We start from the raw sequence: 18,388 nt of genomic DNA, 5'->3' as shown, positions 1-18,388 counted from the left end.
TGAGATCTCTGCTCACTGCAACATCCTCCCACCAGGTTCAAGTGATTCTCCTGCCTCAGCCTCCAGAATAGCTGGGATTACAGGCGCCTGTCACCACACCCTGCTAATTTTTGTATTTTTAGTAGAGATGGGATTTCGCCATGTTGGTCAGGCCGGTCTCGAATTTCTGACCTCAGGTGATCCACCCACCTCAACCTCCCAAAGTACAGGCGTGAGCCACCACACCTGGCCCCTTCATGCCTTTTTAAGGCTGAGTAAAATTCTCCTATATGGTTATATTACATTTGTTTATTCATTCATTGACCAAAAGTCCACTTGGGGCCAGGGATGCTAGCTCATGCCTGTAATCTCAACACTTTGAGAGGCCAAGGTGGGAGGATCACTTGAGCCTAGGAATTCAAGACCAGTCTGGGCAACATAGCAAGACCCCATCTCTTAAAAAAAAAATTAGCCAGGCATGATGATGCATGCCTGTAGTCCCAGCTACTTGGGAGGCTGAAGTGGGAGGATCACTTGAGCCTGGGAAGTTGAGGCTGCAGTGAGCAGTGATCGCACCACTGCACTTGAGTCTGGGTGACAGAGTGAGACTGCCTCAAAAAATGTTTTAAAAAATACACTTGTATTGGCTGTTGCAAATGATGGTGCCATGAACATGGGTGTACAATCACGTGCTCTTCTTATGATACAATGCGGATGTGCTCCCCACCAAAAGCTGGGGTCTATATTCCCTCTCCTTGCACCTGGGAAGGTTGTGACAGAAATGATGCTATGTGACTTCGAGGTTGGATCATCAGAGGTGACACAGCTTGCTCCTCGTCCTCTTCAGTGGCTCACTCTTGGAGCCCAGTCGCCATGTCGTGAGCAACTCAGACCAGACTTACAGGCCACATGTAGATGCTCCAGCTGGCAGCCAGCATCAACTACCAGAAAGAGGGAAAGAGTTTTCCAAGCAACCCCAGCCTCTGTGACTATCTGAGCCAGAAGCACCCAGGGGAGCCCAGTTGACCCCAGAGCCGTGAGAGATGACAGAAATGACTGTTGCTGTTTCAGGCCACTGAGGTTGGGGTGTTTGGAGTACAGCCACTACAGGCACCCTACAAAGAGGTCTGCCCTGGGATGGGACCCCCCGTCCCATCCCACAGCCACCTCCCAACAGAGGGCCAGAGACCCCAGGATCAACAGGCCAGCATGACCATAAAGGAAGCCCAAGCTTTCCACCCTGTCAACCAGGAAGTCCCAGATGGGAGATAGTAATGCGAGAACAAAGGCAAACGTAAGCAACTTTGATGATGTGAAATAATAGTAAAGCTGATGGAAACGGGAGGTAGAGCAGGAAGGAGATTTCTTCATCTTGCACAGTGAGGGTCGTCATAAAATATCTACAGCAACAGAGATCTGGGGCAGGTCCAGGCTCTGCTGGGTGGCTGTAAGGTGGCTTGTTGGACTGACCCGAGTCACTGGTGTCACTAGCCCCTGAAATCACAGCATCTCCACTGCTCTGACAATGATAGGTTTAGAGGCTAGGCCCCAGCCTACTGGGTAAGCATTTCCTTTCGTGCTGGAGATGGACTCAGAATGCGCATGTGACCCTATGTGGACCAGCAATTGGCCAGTGCAAGATCACTGGGGCTTCTGGGACCAGAGTTCTTATTTTTAAGATACAACCGTGTGAAAAAATGGCCCCTAGCAACACATGAAGACGGAAGCTCCACACTCCTATTGCTTGGCAGCCATCCTTCCATCACTAAGGGAGCCAGCCTTAGGATAAAGCTGAGGGGTGGAGCAATGGAAGGTACTCAGGTCTCTGCGACAGTTTTTTTTGTTTGTTTGTTTGTTTTTTTTGAGACAGAGTTTCACTCTTATAGCCCAGGCTGGAGTGCAATGACACGATCTCGGCTCACAGCAACCTCTGCCTCTTGGGTTCGAGCGATTCTCCTGCCTCAGTCTCCCAAGTAGCTGGCCCACCACCACACCCAGCTAATTTTTTTGTATTTTTAGTAGAGACGGGGTTTCACCATGTTGGCCAGGCTGGTCTCGAACTCCTGACCTCAGGTGATCCGCCTGCCTTGGGCTCCCAAAATGCTGTGATTACAGGCATGAGCTACTGCGCCTGGCCCCAGCTAATTTTTATATTTTTAGTAGAGATGGGGTTTCACCATGTTGGCCAGGCTGATCTTGAACACCTGACCTCAGGTGATCCGCCCACCTCAGCCTTCCAAAGTGCTGGGATTACAGGCAGGAGCCACTGCGTCCAGACTCTATGATGGTTCTGTAGAGCCTGTAAGCTGAACAGTCCTGGAGCCTACCTTACCTCTGAACATCCACTGGCATGAGCCAATAAATTGCTATATTAAGACCGTTCTAGTTGGAATTTTTTCCTTTTTTTTTTTTGACAGGGTGTCACTCTGTCACCCAGGCTGCAGTGCAGTGGTATAATCATGGCTCACTGCAGTCTCAAACTCCTGGGCTCAAGCTATCCTCCTCCCTCAGCCTCCTGAGTAGCTTGCACTACAAACACGTGCCACCACATCTGGTGAATTTTTAAATTTTTCTTTTGTAGAGATGAGGTCTTGCTATGGTCACCCAGGCTAGTTTAGAACTCCTGGCCTCAAGTGATCCTCCCACCTCGGCCTCCCAAAGTGCTGGGATTACAGGCATGAGCCACCATGCTCGACTGTTTCTTTCCTTTTTAAAACATTTTTTATTGAGATATAATTCCCAAAACATAAAATTAATCATTTTAAAGTTTATACTTCAGTGGCTTTTAGTATATTCCCTATGCTGTACATGCATTGCCACAATGTACAGAACATTTCCATTTCCCCAAAAGAAACCCCCAATCTGTTGGCAGTTATTCCCCACTTCTCCCCACCCCATGCCCTAGGTATCTACTAATCTACTTTCTGTCTCTGTGGGTTTGCCTATTCTGGACATTTCATAGAACTGGAATCACACAGTTTATGTGGGCTTTTGTGTCTGGCATCTTCCAGGTTCATCCGTGCCATAGCCCGATTCAGCACCTCATTATCTGTGATGCTGAATAATATTCCTTTATTCTGTTTATCCATTTTTCTGTTGGTGGTCGTTTGTGTTGCTTCCACTTTTGGGCTATTGTGAATAGTGCTGTTAGGAACTTTTTTTTTTTTTTTTTTTGAGACAGAGTCTCGCTCTGTTGCTCAGACTGGAATGCAATGGCACGATCTCGGCTCACTGCAACCTCTGCCTACCAGGTTCAAGCAATTCTCCTGCCTCAGCCTCCTGAGTAGCTGGGATTATAGGCACCGCCGCCACGTCCAGCTAATTTTTTTGTATTTTTAGTAGAGACGGGTTTTCACCGTGTTGATCAGGCTGGTCTGGAACTCCTGCCCTCAACTGATCCACCCGCTTCAGCCTCCCACAGTGTCGGGATTACAGGCGTGAGCCACCGCACCCAGCCTGTTATGAACATTTGTGTACAAGTTTTTGTGAGGACATATGTTTTCCCTTGAGTACCTACAAGCAGAAGTGCTACGTCATAAGGTACTTCTATATTTAACGTTCTGAATTCCTGCTAAACTTTTCCACAGTAGCTGCACCACTTTATATTCTCACCAGCAATGTATGAAAGTTCGTTTTTCTACATTCTCACCATCACTTATTTTTTAAAAATTATTATTGTACTCATCCTAGTGGATGTGAAGTGGTACCTCACTGTGGCTTGAATTTATATTTCCCTGATGACCAATAGTATTGAGTACCTTTCCATGTGCTTATTGGCCAGTTGCATATCTTCTTCAGAAAACTGTCTATTCAAATCCTTTGCCCATTTTCAAATTGAGTTATCTTTTTCTGCTTAGTTATAAGAGCTCATAAATATTCTCTATACTCAATACTTATCACATAGGTAATTTGCAAATATTTTTACCCATTCAATGAGTTGTCTTTTACTTTACTGGTAGTGTCCTTTGATGCATATTTTTAATTTTGATGAGGTCCAATTTATCTATTTTTTTCTTTGGTTGCTTATGTTTTTAGTGCCAAATCTAAATATTGCCTAATCTAAGAGTTTTATAGATTTGGCTCTTACAGTTAGGTTATTTAGTTGACTTTCAGTTCATTTTCATATTAGCCCTAAGATAGAGGTCCAAGTTTATTCTTTAGTATGTGAATATCTGGTTGACCCAGCACCATAAGTTGAAAAGGCTATTCTTTCTCCATTGAACGTTTTTGGCAAACATTCAATATCAATTGACATTGACATAAATGTATAGATTTATTTCTGGACTTTCAATTCTATTCTGTATCTATACTCATGCCAATATCACACAGTAATGATTACTCTCTCTCTCTCATATATATATACACATACTTTTTGTTGTTGTTTTTTTGTTTGTTTGTTTGTTTGTTTTTGAGACAGAGTCTCACTTGGTCACCCAGGCAAACTGGAGTGCAGTGGCACGATCTCAGCCCACTGCAACATCCGCCTCCCAGGCTCAAGCGATCCTCTTGCCTCAGCCTCCTGAGTAGCTGGGATTATAGGCACTTGCCACCAAACCCAGCTAAGTTTTGTATTTTTAGTTGAGACGGGGTTTCACCATGTTGGCCAGGCTGGTCTCAAACTTCTGACCTCAAGTGATCTGCCTGCCTCGGCCTCCCAAAGTGCTGGAATTACAGGCGTGAGCCACTGCACCCCGCCAATTACTATAGTTTTGTAGTAAGTTTTGAAATGGAGAAGTGAGTCTTCTAACATTGTTCTTGTTGAAGATTGCTTTGGTTCTTCTGGTCCCTTGCAGTTCCAAATGAATTTTAGAATCAGCTTGTCCATTTCTGGGAGAAAAAAAAAAAAAAGTTGAAATTTTGATAGGGATTGCATTAAATTTGAAGATCTTAATGTTAAGTCTTCTAGTCCATGAATATAGAATATCTTTCCATTTTCTTTCAACAATGTTTTGTAGTTTTTGTATACCAGCCTTGCACTTCTTTTTTTTTTTTTTGAGACGGAGTCTTGCTCTGTCACCCAGGCTGGAGTGCAGTGGCCGGATCTCAGCTCACTGCAAGCTCCGCCTCCCGGGTTTACACCATTCTCCGGCCTCAGCCTCCTGAGTAGCTGGGACTACAGGCGTCCGCCACTTCGCCTAGCTAGTTTTTTGTATTTTTAGTAGAGACGGGGTTTCACCATGTTAACCAGGATAGTCTCGATCTCCTGACCTCGTGATCCGCCTGTCCCGGCCTCCCAAAGTGCTGGGATTACAGGCTTGAGCCACTGAGCGCCTGCACTTCTTTAATTAAATTTATTTCTAAGTATTTAAGGAGTATTCTTTTGATGCTATATTTTCTTAATTTGATTTTCAAATTGTTCATTGCTGGTAGATAGAAATGCAACTGGTTTTGTATATCAATCTTGTATCCTGCAACTTTACTAAACTCACTTATTAGCTCTACCAGTTTTTCTGCAGATTTTTTTTTTTTTATGTTCATTTTTTTTTGAGATGGAGCCTTGCTCTGTCACCCAGGCTGGAGTGCAGTGGTGCGATCTCAGCTCACTGCAAGCTCCACCTCCCAGGTTCACGCCATTCTCCTGCCTCAGCCTCCTGAGTAGCTGGGACTACAGGCGCCCGCCACCACACCCGGCTAGTTTTTTGTATTTTTAGCAGAGACAGGGTTTCACCGTGTTAGCCAGGATGGTCTCGATCTCCTGACCTCGTGATCCACCCACCTCAGCCTCCCAAAGTGCTGGGATTACAGCCGTGAGCCACCGTTCCCGGCCCTGCAGATTCTTTAGGGTTTGGTTTTGTTTTGTTTTGACAGGGTCTTGCTCTGCCACCCAGGCTGGAGTGCAGTGGCATGATCATGGCTCACTTAATCTTCCAGGCTTAGGTGATCCTCCCACCTCAGTCTCCTAACTAGAACTACAGGTGTGTGTCATCATGCCCAGCTAATTTCTTGTAGAGACGGGGTTTTGCCAGACTGCCTGGGCTGATCTTGAACTCCTGGACTCAAGCAATCCACCCACCTCAACCTCCCAAAGTGCTGGTATTAAAGGTATAAGCCACCACGCCCAGCTTCTTTGGGGTGTTCTTTAAACAAGATCATGTCATCTGCAAATGGAGACTGTTTTACTTCTTTCTCTCCAATCTAGATGGCTTTTTGTTATTTTTTCTTGTCTAACTGCCCTGCCTAGAATTTCTAGTACAATGTTAAGTAAGTGGCAAGAGTGGCCATCTTTGTCTTGTTCCTAATCTCAGGGGAAGGCTTTCAGTTTTGTACCATTAAGTATGATGTTAGCTGTGGGTTTTTCATAGATTCCCTTTATCAGACTGTGCGAGTTCCCTCCTGTGCCTAGTTTGTTGCATGATTTTTATCACTAAAGGGTATCCTGACTTTGTTAAAGGTTTTTTTTTTTCCTTTTTTTTTTGAGACAGAGTTTCACTCCTGTTGCCCAGGCTGGAGTGCAATGGTGTGATCTCGGCTCACCGCAACCTCTGCCTCCCAGGTTCAAGCAATTCTCCTGCCTCAGCCTCTTGAGTAGCTGGGATTACAGGCACCTGCCACCATGCCCAGCTAATTTTTTTGTATATTTAGTAGAGACGGGGTTTCACCATGTTGGTCAGGCTGGTCTCAAACTTGTGACCTCAGGTGATCCACCCACCTTGGACTCTCAAAGTGCTGGGATTACAGGCGTAAGCCACCACACCCTGCCTGTTAAATGTTTCTTTGTCAAATTCTTTTGTGACTATTTAGATAACCTTGTGGTTCTGTCCCTTTATTCTATTAATATGATGTATTACATTGATTGGGTTCTGTATTTTAAACCAATCTTGCATTCCTGGGATAGATTCCACTTGGTCATGGTGTACAATCCTTTAACATGTTGCTGAATTTGGTTTGTTAGTTGTTCGTTAAGGATTTTTGAATCCAAATTTACAAGGGATATTGGTCTGTATTTTTTATTGTGATGTCTTTGTCGAGCTTCACAGCATTAAGTCAAAAGTGTTCCTTCCTCTTCTGTTTTTTTGGACACATCTGAGAAGTACTGGTGTTAACTCCTCTTTAAACATTTGGTGGAATTTGCCAGTAAAGCCATCTGATCCTCTGATCCTCTGATCCTGGGCTTTTCTTGCTAGAACAATTTTTTTTTTTAAAAACTATTAACTCGGCCGGGCGCGGTGGCTCAAGCCTGTAATCCTAGCACTTTGGGAGGCCGAGACGGGCGGATCACAAGGTCAGGAGATCGAGACCATCCTGGCTAACACGGTGAAACCCCGTCTCTACTAAAAAGTACAAAAAACTAGCCGGGCGAGGTGGTGAGCGCCTGTAGTCCCAGCTACTCGGGAGGCTGAGCCAGGAGAATGGCGTAAACCCGGGAGGCGGAGCTTGCAGTGAGCAGAGATCCGGCCACTGCACTCCAGCCTGGGTGACAGAGCGAGACTCCGTCTCAAAAAACAAAACAAAAAAAAAAAAAAAAAAAAAAAAAAAAAAAAAAAACTATTAACTCCAAATTCATCAAATTTGGGAAGATTCCAGCCTTTATTTCTTACTGAGAATGAGCCATTTCTCTTGAATGTTTTCCTCATGTTGCTGCAAGCCTGTTTTTGTTTGTTTGTTTTTGTTTTTTTAAGATAGGTCTTGCTCTGTTGCCCAGGCTGGAGTGCAGTGGCATGATCTCAGCTCACTGAAACCTCTGTGTCCCGGTTCGAGCGATTCTCCTGCCTCAGTTTCCCAAGTAGCTGGGGTTACTGGCATGCGCCACCACACCTGGCTGGTTTGTTGTTGTTGTTGTTGTTGTTGTTTTTGCATTTTTAGTAGATACTGGGTTTCGCTCTAAGACTGGTCTCAAACTCCTGATCTCAAGTGACCCACCTGACTCGGCCTCCCAAAGTGCTGGAATAACAGACACAAGCCACCACGCCCAGTCTGCTGCAAGCCTTTTAATGTCCAGAGCTACTAAAAAAAAAAAAGTTGATTTTTGAGCTTTTTCCCGTTTTTCATTGTTTTTGTGGAGGGGTGAAATTTGTATTTCTTCATCCTCCATCTTCATTGATGTCCTTCCTTAGCTGGATTTCTGATAGGGCAGACACAAATGCCCCAACTCAGAAGACACTTATTTAGTTATAAGGATGATGGTTCTCAAACTTTAGTGAACACAATTAACTAGGGGAGACTATTATAAATGCATATTCCTAGGTCCCACCACAAATTCCAATGAGTTTGTCTGTGGCCTGGGAACATGCATTTTGAAAGCACTGGATTACAAGATCTAAAAGTAACGAACAAATTGGGAGGTTGAGAGGAGGAAAGGTTGTATAAATATGTTAACTTCACATTGATTTCATACAATAGAGCCAAAAGAAACTACACAGTTGAGAAATCAAGATGTGGGGTGTATGCTTTAGAGTTACGAAGGCAACCACTGTAAGAACTAGAAACAAAAATAGTTAAGACAGGCCACCTTCAGGGAGTGGAGCTGAAGTAAGACAGGGCAATTTTAAATTTTCTTTATAGTTTGAGCTTTCTTTCTCAAATACAGCTGTTATCTTTATAATAAAACAAACACAAAAATGACAAGAAAATCAGTAAAAGGGGGCTATTGGCCAACAATTCTGTCTTTCCTTCCCAGTGCCTCTGCCAGCATAGTCATCCATCCACCAGCAGCTATGGCCCAGGGGCGTGCAGCCTGGCTCCTCGGAATGGCACATGGAGCTGGGCTCCTCCCAGGAGCCACATTCCTTCCCACCTCCCGCCAGAGGCAGACATGGGCAACTGAATGCAAACAAGATGAAGAGGACCCTGTAATCTTAGCAATTGTTAGCTGCCAGCCGCAGCTATAACCTGGAGTCACAGAGCCCTGGACTCAAGGTCAAAAGAGACCTACACAAGGTCACATAGTGACCCAGTCCTTACCAGAACCAGTAGTCTTTGGAGCTTAAAACAAGTATAGGCCAGGCGTGATGGCTCATGCCTGTAATCCTAGCACTTTGGGAGGCCGAGGCAGGCAGATTTCTTGAGCTCCGGAGTTCGAGACCAGCCTGGGGAACACGGTGAAACCCTGTCTCTACTAAAGTAATAAAGAAATTAGCCAGCTTCGTGGTGTGCGCCTGTAGTCCCAGCTACTTGGGAGGCTGAGGCAGGAGAATTGCTTGAGCCAGGGAGGTGGAGGTTGCAGTGAGCTGAGATCGCACCACTGCACTCCAGCGTGAGACAGAGCGAGACTCCATCTCTAAAAAATAAAATAAATAAGCATAAATCTAAAACACTTTGCTTGGAAGCTGGCCTCAGGTTTAGCTTATACCATAAACTCACCTGCCAGCTGTTTCAGAGGTCTGGAACATGCAAGTGGGGATGGCCGATTCTGAGGGAGGTATGGGCATGTGACAGCTGTGCCCTCTGAGCTGTGGGGGAATGTGGCTTCCCCGACCCCCTGGGCTCTGGAGGGCTGTTTTCTGGGTGAAGGTGATCCAGACCATTCAGGCCAAAGCCCCAGTGCCAGAGACTCATTGTCCCTCTCAAGACATCCTGCACTAGCATGGGACGGGCTCCTCCACTCCACAGTGCCTGGAATCCATGTGGGCAGGGATGAGGAGGGAGGCAGCTGTTAGTGGGAAGCGAGGCTGTGGGACTCCAGCGTTCTGGACAGCCCCAGCCAGAGGTGACACTACTCTGATGTGCTGAGTGGCTGACTGGTAGGGGGTTAGTGAATGGAGGTTTTCTCACAATTCCATGAGAATCCGGGGCAGGCCATGATAGTGGGGAAGGCTTTCAGATGACGCAGCACTGGAGCTGGACCTGCTGGCTGGGCAAGCTTCAGACACAGGAGGGTGGCGGCTTGTCCCTTGCTGTAACAGGCAGAAAATGTAATGATGTGACACGCCCCACCTGGGCCCATCTTGCCTCTGGCTCTGCAGGCCTCCTGAAATCAGCTCTAGGAGGCCCAGGGAACCCCACAGGCAACACCAGATTTGACCCCACCGAGGAGGCCATACCAGGTCCCAGTCCACAAGATGAACACTGTGCTCTTTAAAAAGAACCCCTGTCTTTGTTGGTGTTAGTTCCCAGCCAGTGAAGTCACAATGATGGTAGCAACCAGTACCATCACCTGGTACCTGAGTGCCAGGCACGGCTCCGAGGGATGCACACACACAATGCTACCCCTCAGCCCCAGCCATCCATGGACCCTGTGGAAAGGAAGGCACGGAGACACATCGCGGGACTTGAGAGTGGCAGAATCAGGATCTAGGTGGGTAGTCAGCTCCAGTGGGGGGTTCACGGCCCCTCGTTCCTCTGCCCTTACCTTCACCCATGAGAATGTGACCAATCATCTCTGTAGCTGCAGAGGCCAGCAAAGGGTGAGACTCCTAATTCTAGTGCATATTTGCTGAAAGAGAGAATGAAAATGAGTACCCGCATATCTCAGGTACCTACAACAGACTGTCATTATAACTGCAAGGGACAGAGTGAACTTAATAGACACCAACATGTCCTCAGCAGTTCCAACAAAACAAATGGTGACAAGTACCCAAGTCAGTATGACCTACTAGTCTCCAAATCATAGTAACTGGAGGTCAAAATGAAGAGGCAGGACATTCCAGAACAGTACGGACGCACCAAAGGAACAGGCAAAAATGCACACCTCCTTCTTCTTCTTCTTCTCAAAAGTATGTGTACTGGTTTTCTGTTGCTGCCATACAAATTACCATAAATTAAGCAACTTAAAACAATACATCCCAGTGCTTTGGGAGGCCAAGGTGGGAGGATCACTTGAGCCCAGGAATTCGAGGCTGCAGTGAGCTATGATCAAGCCACTACACTCCAGTCTGGGTGATAGAGTGAGACGCTGTCTCTAACAACAGCAAAGCCCAGTTCTGGCGGTAAAGGTGGCATTTCATAGCAATGGGAAGGTGCAGGGTGATCCTGGCAGGGCACGTGATGAGGGTGTGGAGGCAGCGCCTGGGAAACCTCCATGTCAATACGATCACAGAAACAATGGGAGCTCCCTCGCGACTGAAGCAAAGCAGAAAATGCACCGATGAAGGTGGAGGGTGCAGAATGCAACCCAAAGTAAAGAAGAGGTGAGGGTGCAGAAAATTATGGGCAAGAAACAATGCTCTCAGGTTCTAGATTTGTGGTCTTAATTGAATCATAATTTGGAGAGTCTTTTTTTTTTGGAGATAGTCTCGCTCTGTCGTGTAGGCTAGAGTACAATGGCGCCATCTCAGCTTACTGCTACCTCCGCCTCCCCGGTTCCAGTGATTCTCCTACCTCAGCCTCCTGAGTAGCTTAGATTATAGGCACGCACCACCATGCCCAGCTAATTTTTGTATTTTTAATAGGGACTAGGTTTTACTATGTTGGCCAGGCTGGTCTTGGACTCCTGACCTCAGATGATCCACCCGCCTCGGCCTCCCAAAGTGCTGGATTACAGGCATGAACTACTGTGCCTGGCTGGAGAGTCCATTTGGGCCACGTGTGGTGGCTCATGCCTGTAATCCCAGCACTTTGGGAGGCCAAGGCGAGTGGATTACCTGAGGTCAGGAGTCCAGGACCAGCCTGACCAATATGGTGAAACCCTGTCTCTACCAAAAATACAAAATATAGCTGGGCATGGTGGCACGCACCTGTAGTCCTAGCTACTTGGGAGGCTGAGACAGGAGAACTGCTTGAACTCGGGAGGCAGAGGTTGCAGCGAGCTGAGATCATGCCACTGCACTCTAGCCTGGGCAATAGAGTGAGTGAGACTCCGTCTCAAAAAAAAAAAAAAAAAAAAAAATTGTTTTTGTACAGATGGAGTCTCACTGGGTTGCCCAGGCTGATTTCAAACTCCTGGCCTCAAGCGATCCTCCCACCTTGGTCTCCCAAAGTGCTGGGATTACAGGCATGAGCCACCTTGACCAGCCAAATAAACTCTTTTAGACTGTTCCCAGGACAAGTTTAGGGCAAATGTTCCACAAACCATTACATGTAAGCACATGTGTGATTATGACTGAACTTTCACCTGATTTGTGAGGCCCCACAGTAGCCTCAGAAGGAAAGAGCCTGGCCCCTCAGACTGCAGGGAGGTGAGTATTCCATGCTCACCTGGGCCAGCTCCACCTCCTGCAGCTCAAGGGCTCAGCCTGGTGGGTGCTGGTCCCCAGGGTGCAAAGGAGGAGCCAGCTTCTATCTTGCATGGGTTGATGGCCATGCAGTTTGATTTCCTCTTTGAGTCAAAGGAATCCCGTCAGGGCCAGGCCTGCAGCTGCCCTCCTGTCTTGGAAGACTAAGAACTGCACCCTGCTCCTGCAAGCTCGTCCATAGCCCCGGCAATGCCACGTGCTGCCTTCCTTTGCTGCATACTGGTCTTGGCCACCTGCTATCACCATGTGGCTTCTCCCATGCCCTGGCCCTTGCCCCTGCGGCATTTAAGCACATCTCCACACCCGCTCAACACTGCAGTGCAGCCACTGTTGTGTGCTTCTGATCTCAGTGAGTTCGCATGCTCAAGAAGCCGCAGTGCAGCCATTGCTGTGTGCTTCTGATCTCGGTGAGTTCGCATGCTCAAGAAGCCTTTGGCACAGAGTTTATGACCTCAGGCTCTCCAGTTCAGTGGGCTTAGGTTCACCCCAGACCTGTTCTATTTACTAGCTAAGTGCAATTCTCTTAACCTCAGTGAGCTCATCTAGTTATATACAGAATGGTGATGGCAGTACCTACCTTATAACATTGGACTGATTCACCCAGCAAACATACCTTGGGCACCTTCCGGTGCTCTCTGTGTGGGGGTACAGCTGAACTGCTGCAGGGTGACAATGGAACTAGAGCTAGGGCGGGGGCTGGGGGCTGCAGGGGCTGGCCCAGGCAGGACCTTCAGTGCCTGGCTAGGAGCCTTGGACTCTGTCCTCAGAGCAGTGGGAACCCACTGGAGGGCTTCAGTTGCAGGGTGGGAAGGGTGATGGGGTATGCCAGACTCATCCGAACAAAGCCACAGTCTTTGCGGAGGGGGCAGCAACTAGAGCCCGGGGGACTACACAGGCAGCTGTTTGCAAGGATTCTGCAGGCAAAAGTAGTGTGGGGGGAAACTGAGGATGAACTTGAAACTTAGAGTGACAGGTGGGCGTGTAAATTCGTTCAACCTTTATGGAAAACAGTATGAAGATTTCTCAAAGAACTGAAAATAAAACTACCATTCGCTCTGGCAATTCCATTGTTGGGTATCTAAAGGAAAAGAAATCATTACATCAAAAAGACACCTGTATTTGTATGTTTATTGCAGCACTATTCACAACAGCAAAGACACAGAATCAGCTTAAGTGTCCATGGATGGATGAATGAAGAAAGCAAACATGGTATATGTACACAATGGAATACTATTTGGACTTAAAAAAGAATAAAATCATATCTTTTGCAGCAGCAAGGATGAAGCTGGAGGCTATTATCTTAAGTGAAACAAGCTGGACACAGAAAGACAAATACCACAGGTTCTCACTTATAAGTGGGAGCTAAATAACATGTACACAAGGACATAGAGTGTGAAATGATAGACAATGGAGACTTTGAAGGGTGAGGGGTGGGAGGGGGTGGCTGGTGAGAAGTCACTTAATGGGTACAGATATTTGGGTGATACCCTAAAAGCCCACACTTCACCAATATACAATCTATGGATGTAACAAAACTGCACCTGTACCCCATAAATTCATACAAATAAAAAAGAAATTTAGGTGATAAGAGCTACGGGCCTTGGTTACCAGTCCTGCGCATGTGCATGAGTGTGTGATTTGTGGCGTCACACCGTGTCAGGAAGCCAATCGGGGCACTGGGAGAGGTGATAAACTGGAATTTGGAAATGCTGAATTTGCGGTGCCTGTGAGGTAGAAAGTGAGGAAGTCCAGCAGCAATGGGCTAGACATCTGGAATTTAGGAGAGATCTTAATGGAAGAAAAATATTTGGGAATTAGGGTTCTCAGGGGGTAACTGGCAGAGAATTGAGGGAGGAGATGGCGTGGGGTTAATAACGTGATTATATCTTCTTTTTTTTTTTTGAAATGGATTCTCGCTCTGTTGCCCAGGCTGGAGTGCAGTGGCGCAATCTTGGCTCACTACAACCTCTGCCTCTCAGGTTCAAGCAATTCTCTGCCTCAGCCTCCTGAGTAGCTGGGATTACAGGTGCCCACCACAATGCCCGGCTAATTGTTTATATTTTTAGTAGAGATGGGGTTTCACCATCTTGGCCAGGCTGGTCTTGAACTCCTGACCTTATGATTCACCCGCCTCAGCCTTCCAAAGTGCTGGGATTACAGGCATGAGCCACTGCGCCTGGCCCATATCTTCTTCTTCTTCTTTTTTTTTTTTTTTTTGAGATGTAGTCTCGCTCTGTTGCCCAGGCTGGAGTGTAGTGGCGCAATCTCAGCTCACTGCAAGCTTTGCCTCCTGGGTTCACGCCATTCTCCTGCCTTAGCCTCCCGAGTAGCTGGCACTACAGGCACCCTCCACCACGCCCGGCTAATTTTTTGTATTTTTAGTAGAGACGGGGTTTCACGATATTAGCCAGGATAGTCTTGATCTCCTGACCTCATGATCCGCCTGCCTTGGCCTCCCAAAATGTTGGAATTACAGGCATGAGCCACTGCGCCCGGCCCCATTCCCATTCTTGTTTCCAAAGGACTGTACCAGCTGTACTATCACCCCTATAGGGACACGCCCTCAAACACCAAGGACTCCTTTTTACAGACAAAAAATTGCAAAGTATAACAGTTGCACTTTGAGTATCTGCTTATCAAGAGAATACATAATGACAAAAGTGCATTATAAGTTCAGCAGCGTAGGGTTTTTTTATAATTTTTTTTTTTTTTTAAAGACAGGGTCTTGTCATGTCCACACTGATCTCAAACCTCTGGGCTCAAGTGATCTGCCTGTGTTGGCCTCCCAAAGTGCTGGGATTACAGGCATGAGCCACTATGCCAGGCCAAGCTCAGCAATATCTTAAGTGAGTCTGTATTTTATTAACTGCGATGACATCTATACACATTTGGAAAATACAGTACTGTGTCCACATGTTCTGTAGAAGCTTTGTTATATTAATTTAATGATAAATGCAAATTACTGAGCTATCTGATCTCAGGAGGTATAAATTACTTTCTCTAATTGCTGCCTTCAATCAATTTCTGTCAAATTTCCCTTATTTCCCTTAACAATACTTTGGGCAGATCCCGTAAGTTCCCAAGCAGTTATTCAAAGTCCAGTCAGTTCAATCTCAAATACAAGGTAAGCCTTTGCCCACTCCCATCACCACCTGGGTTTATGGCTTAGGACACTTTAAGAGAACAGGTGGGATGTGCTGCCTCGGAATTCCCACCACTCTCCTTAGGGTCTCCCTTCTCTGATGTCAGGTCATGGAGAACGAATTAGGGAAAAGGGCAAAAATCTTTCCATCTACAGGGTCACTGGCTGTATTTTTCTCAGGCTAACACTAATTTAATTTTTTTTTAATTGAGTTATACTTTGCTTATAACAAAGTTCACCAATTTTAAGCACACATTTCTAATTTTTTGACAAATAACTACCACAATTATGATACAAAATATTTTCACTGCCGAGCCCACTTTGTACTCCATGCAGTCAATCCTTTCCCCCAACACCCAGCCCCTAAGTAGTCATCTGCTTTCTCTCACCACAGTGTTGGCTTTCTAGAATTTCACAGTACGCAGCCCTTGGTGTCTGGCTTCTCCTGCTGAGCCTGATTAGGAACCAGGAGACTTGCTACTGCAGCAGCAGCAGTCTGGTCCTTTATTCTGCCGAGTGGTATTCCAATTGTATGATCCATCTTGATTCCACATTTTTTTTTTTTTTTGAAACTTGAGTCTCACTCTGTCACCCAGGCTGAGTGCAGTGGTGCACTCGCTCACTGCAACCCTGTCTCCCTGCTTCAAGCGAGCTCTCCCGGCTTCAGCCTCCGGAAAGTATCTGGGATGGCGCACACCACCATGCTCAGCTATTGTATTTTTTAGTAGAGGAGGCCATGTTGGCCAGGCTGGTCTCAACTCCTGACCTCAGGTGATCCACCTGCCTCGCCTCCAAAGTGCTGGGATTACAGGCGGAGCCATCATGCCTCGCCCAATTTTGACTATTATCAATAATGCTTCTATGAACATTTTGGTACAATAAGTCTTATGGGGACATGTTTCTATGTCTCTCGGCTAAGTACCTAGCAGTAGGATCGCTGAGCTGAGTGGTTAAGTGGTTACAACTTCATGGGAAATTATCAAAATGTTTTCCAAATTGCCCTAATCATTTTGCATTCATTCCTACCTACTATGTGTGAGAATTCTAGTTGCTCCACATCTTCATCAACACTTGCTACTGTTAGTCTTTTTAATTTGGGTCATTCAAGTGGATGTGTACTGGTTTAGTGATGTCTCGCTGTGACTTTGTGTTTCCCTAACAACAGATGATGGCCAAGCATCCTTCATGTACTTACGTGTCATCTGTATCGTATTTCTTTGGTGAAATATTATTGTTAGTAAATCAATCTATCTATCTATCTATCTATCTATCTATCTATCTATCTATCTATCTATCTATCTATCTATCTACTGAGACAGGGTCTCACTTTGTCACTCAGGCCGGAGTGCAATGGTGTGATCACAGCTCACTGCAACCTTTACCTCCTGGACTCAGGTGACTGTCCCACTTCAGCCTCCCAAGCAGCTGGGACTACAGGCATGCACCACCACACATGGCTAACTTCTTTTTTGTTTGTAGAGATGGGGTTTTGCCATGTTACCCAAGCTGGTCTCAAACTTCTGGGCTCAAGTGATCTGCCCACCTTGGTCTCCCAAAATGCTAAGACGCTGCATTCAGCCTGTTTGTAATTTTCTTATACAGCCAAATTAGTTCTTTATGTATTCTGAGTAGAAATCCTTTATATGTATTTAGATTTTCTCCTAGTCTGTAGCTTGCCTTTCATTGTCTAAATGAGATCTTATTAAAAATTAATTTTCTCTGGGTTTATTGAAGTATAATTTACATTTAATAACACTCAACCTTTTTAGGCAGAGTTCTGTGAATTCTACCACTACAATCAAAATATAGAATTTTCCCATCACCCTCCCAAAATTTCCGTATACCCTCTTCTAGTCAATCCACTGCCCTCAAATGCAACCCCTGGCAACCAACCACTGGCCTAATAGTGTCTTTTGAAGTGGTCAAAGTTTAAAATTTGATGCAGTACAATTAATCAATTTTTAAAATTATGTCTTAGTCTGTTTGTGCTGCTATAACAAAATACCTGAAACTGGATAATTTGTAAACAACAAATTCATCGCTTACAGTCATAGAGGCTGGAAAGTCCAAGATCAAGGCACCTACAGGTTTGGTGTCCAGTGAGGGCCCACTCTCTGCTTCCAAGATGGTGCCTTGTTGTGTCCTCTCAAGGATACAAACACTGTGTACTCACGGTGAAAGAGATGGAAACGCATAAAAGGGCTAGCTGGTTTCTTCGGGCCCTTTTATAGGGGTACTAATCTATTCATGAAGTTGGAGTCCTCATGATCTAATCCCTCCCTAAAGTCTTAAACTCAGGTAGCTTAAGTTCTCCAACTAGCTGTTTTTGATCTCTGTGAGGCCAGTCTGTACAATGACTTTCTTTCTTTCTTTCTTTTTTTGAGATGGAGTCTCGCTCTGTCACCCAGGCTGGAGTGCAATGGCATGATCTCGGCTCACTGCAACCTCTTCCTCCCGGGTTCAAACGATTCTCCTGCCTCAGCCTCCTGAGTAGCTGGGATTACAGGCAAGTGCCACCACGCCTGGCTAATTTTTGTATTTTTAGTAGAGACGGGGTTTTGCCACGTTGGTCAGGCTGGTCTCGAACTCCTGACCTCATGATCCACCCACCTCAGCCTCCCAAAGTGTTGGGATTACAGGCGTGAGCCACCGCACCCAGCCCCACTGACTTTCTTTCATGGGGAGTTGATGTAAGTTTTTCCAAAGGCTCTGCAGGGTATCCTCAATATACAGTGTTCTGACATGGGAAACGGGCTCTAGCTCAACCTCCTTCACTCCCAACTCCAACTAGTTTTGCCATCAGTGTTACTCCCTATTGCTGCTTGCTTCACAGCCTCTGGACTAGTGGATGGGGTCTGGCACTGGACAGCACAAACAATGACAGGCAAGCCCCTGAAGACCCCTGCCCAGAGGTCTCTCTGTTAGTTTTCTTGATTTCTTCAAAGCCAGGTATAAGGGCAGTCTAGCAAGCTCACACTGTCCAAGCAGACATCCAATCAGGGAAGATGCCAGCCTCTCCTTTTTAGGCATCTGAAGTCATTATGGTAACTCTCTTGGAGCTACACCTTATTGGCTTTAGTAATAGCACAGCACCCTCCCTATTTCTGCACCCAGGAGGCTGCTTAGGGAAACTCCTACCCTTCCTCCCGCCCCATCC

General features: G+C 46.2%; 1 long non-coding RNA gene across 1 annotated transcript; it reads right to left on the bottom strand.

Annotated features, from left to right (window-relative positions):
• Nucleotides 1–7,887: 7,887 nt before the first annotated feature.
• On the bottom strand, nt 7,888–9,015 carry LOC116270694. Its single transcript, XR_004178857.1, has 2 exons — nt 8,881–9,015; nt 7,888–8,041 (listed from the first exon to the last, which is right to left on the bottom strand). It is a non-coding gene; the product is annotated as an uncharacterized LOC116270694 (long non-coding RNA).
• Nucleotides 9,016–18,388: the final 9,373 nt, after the last annotated feature.

The sequence above is a fragment of the Papio anubis genome, chromosome 16 (assembly GCF_008728515.1).
Source record: "Papio anubis isolate 15944 chromosome 16, Panubis1.0, whole genome shotgun sequence".
Lineage (NCBI taxonomy): Eukaryota > Metazoa > Chordata > Mammalia > Primates > Cercopithecidae > Papio > Papio anubis.
The sequence above is the reverse complement of the archived record's forward strand: the minus strand, read 5'-3'. Positions and strand labels throughout refer to the sequence as shown.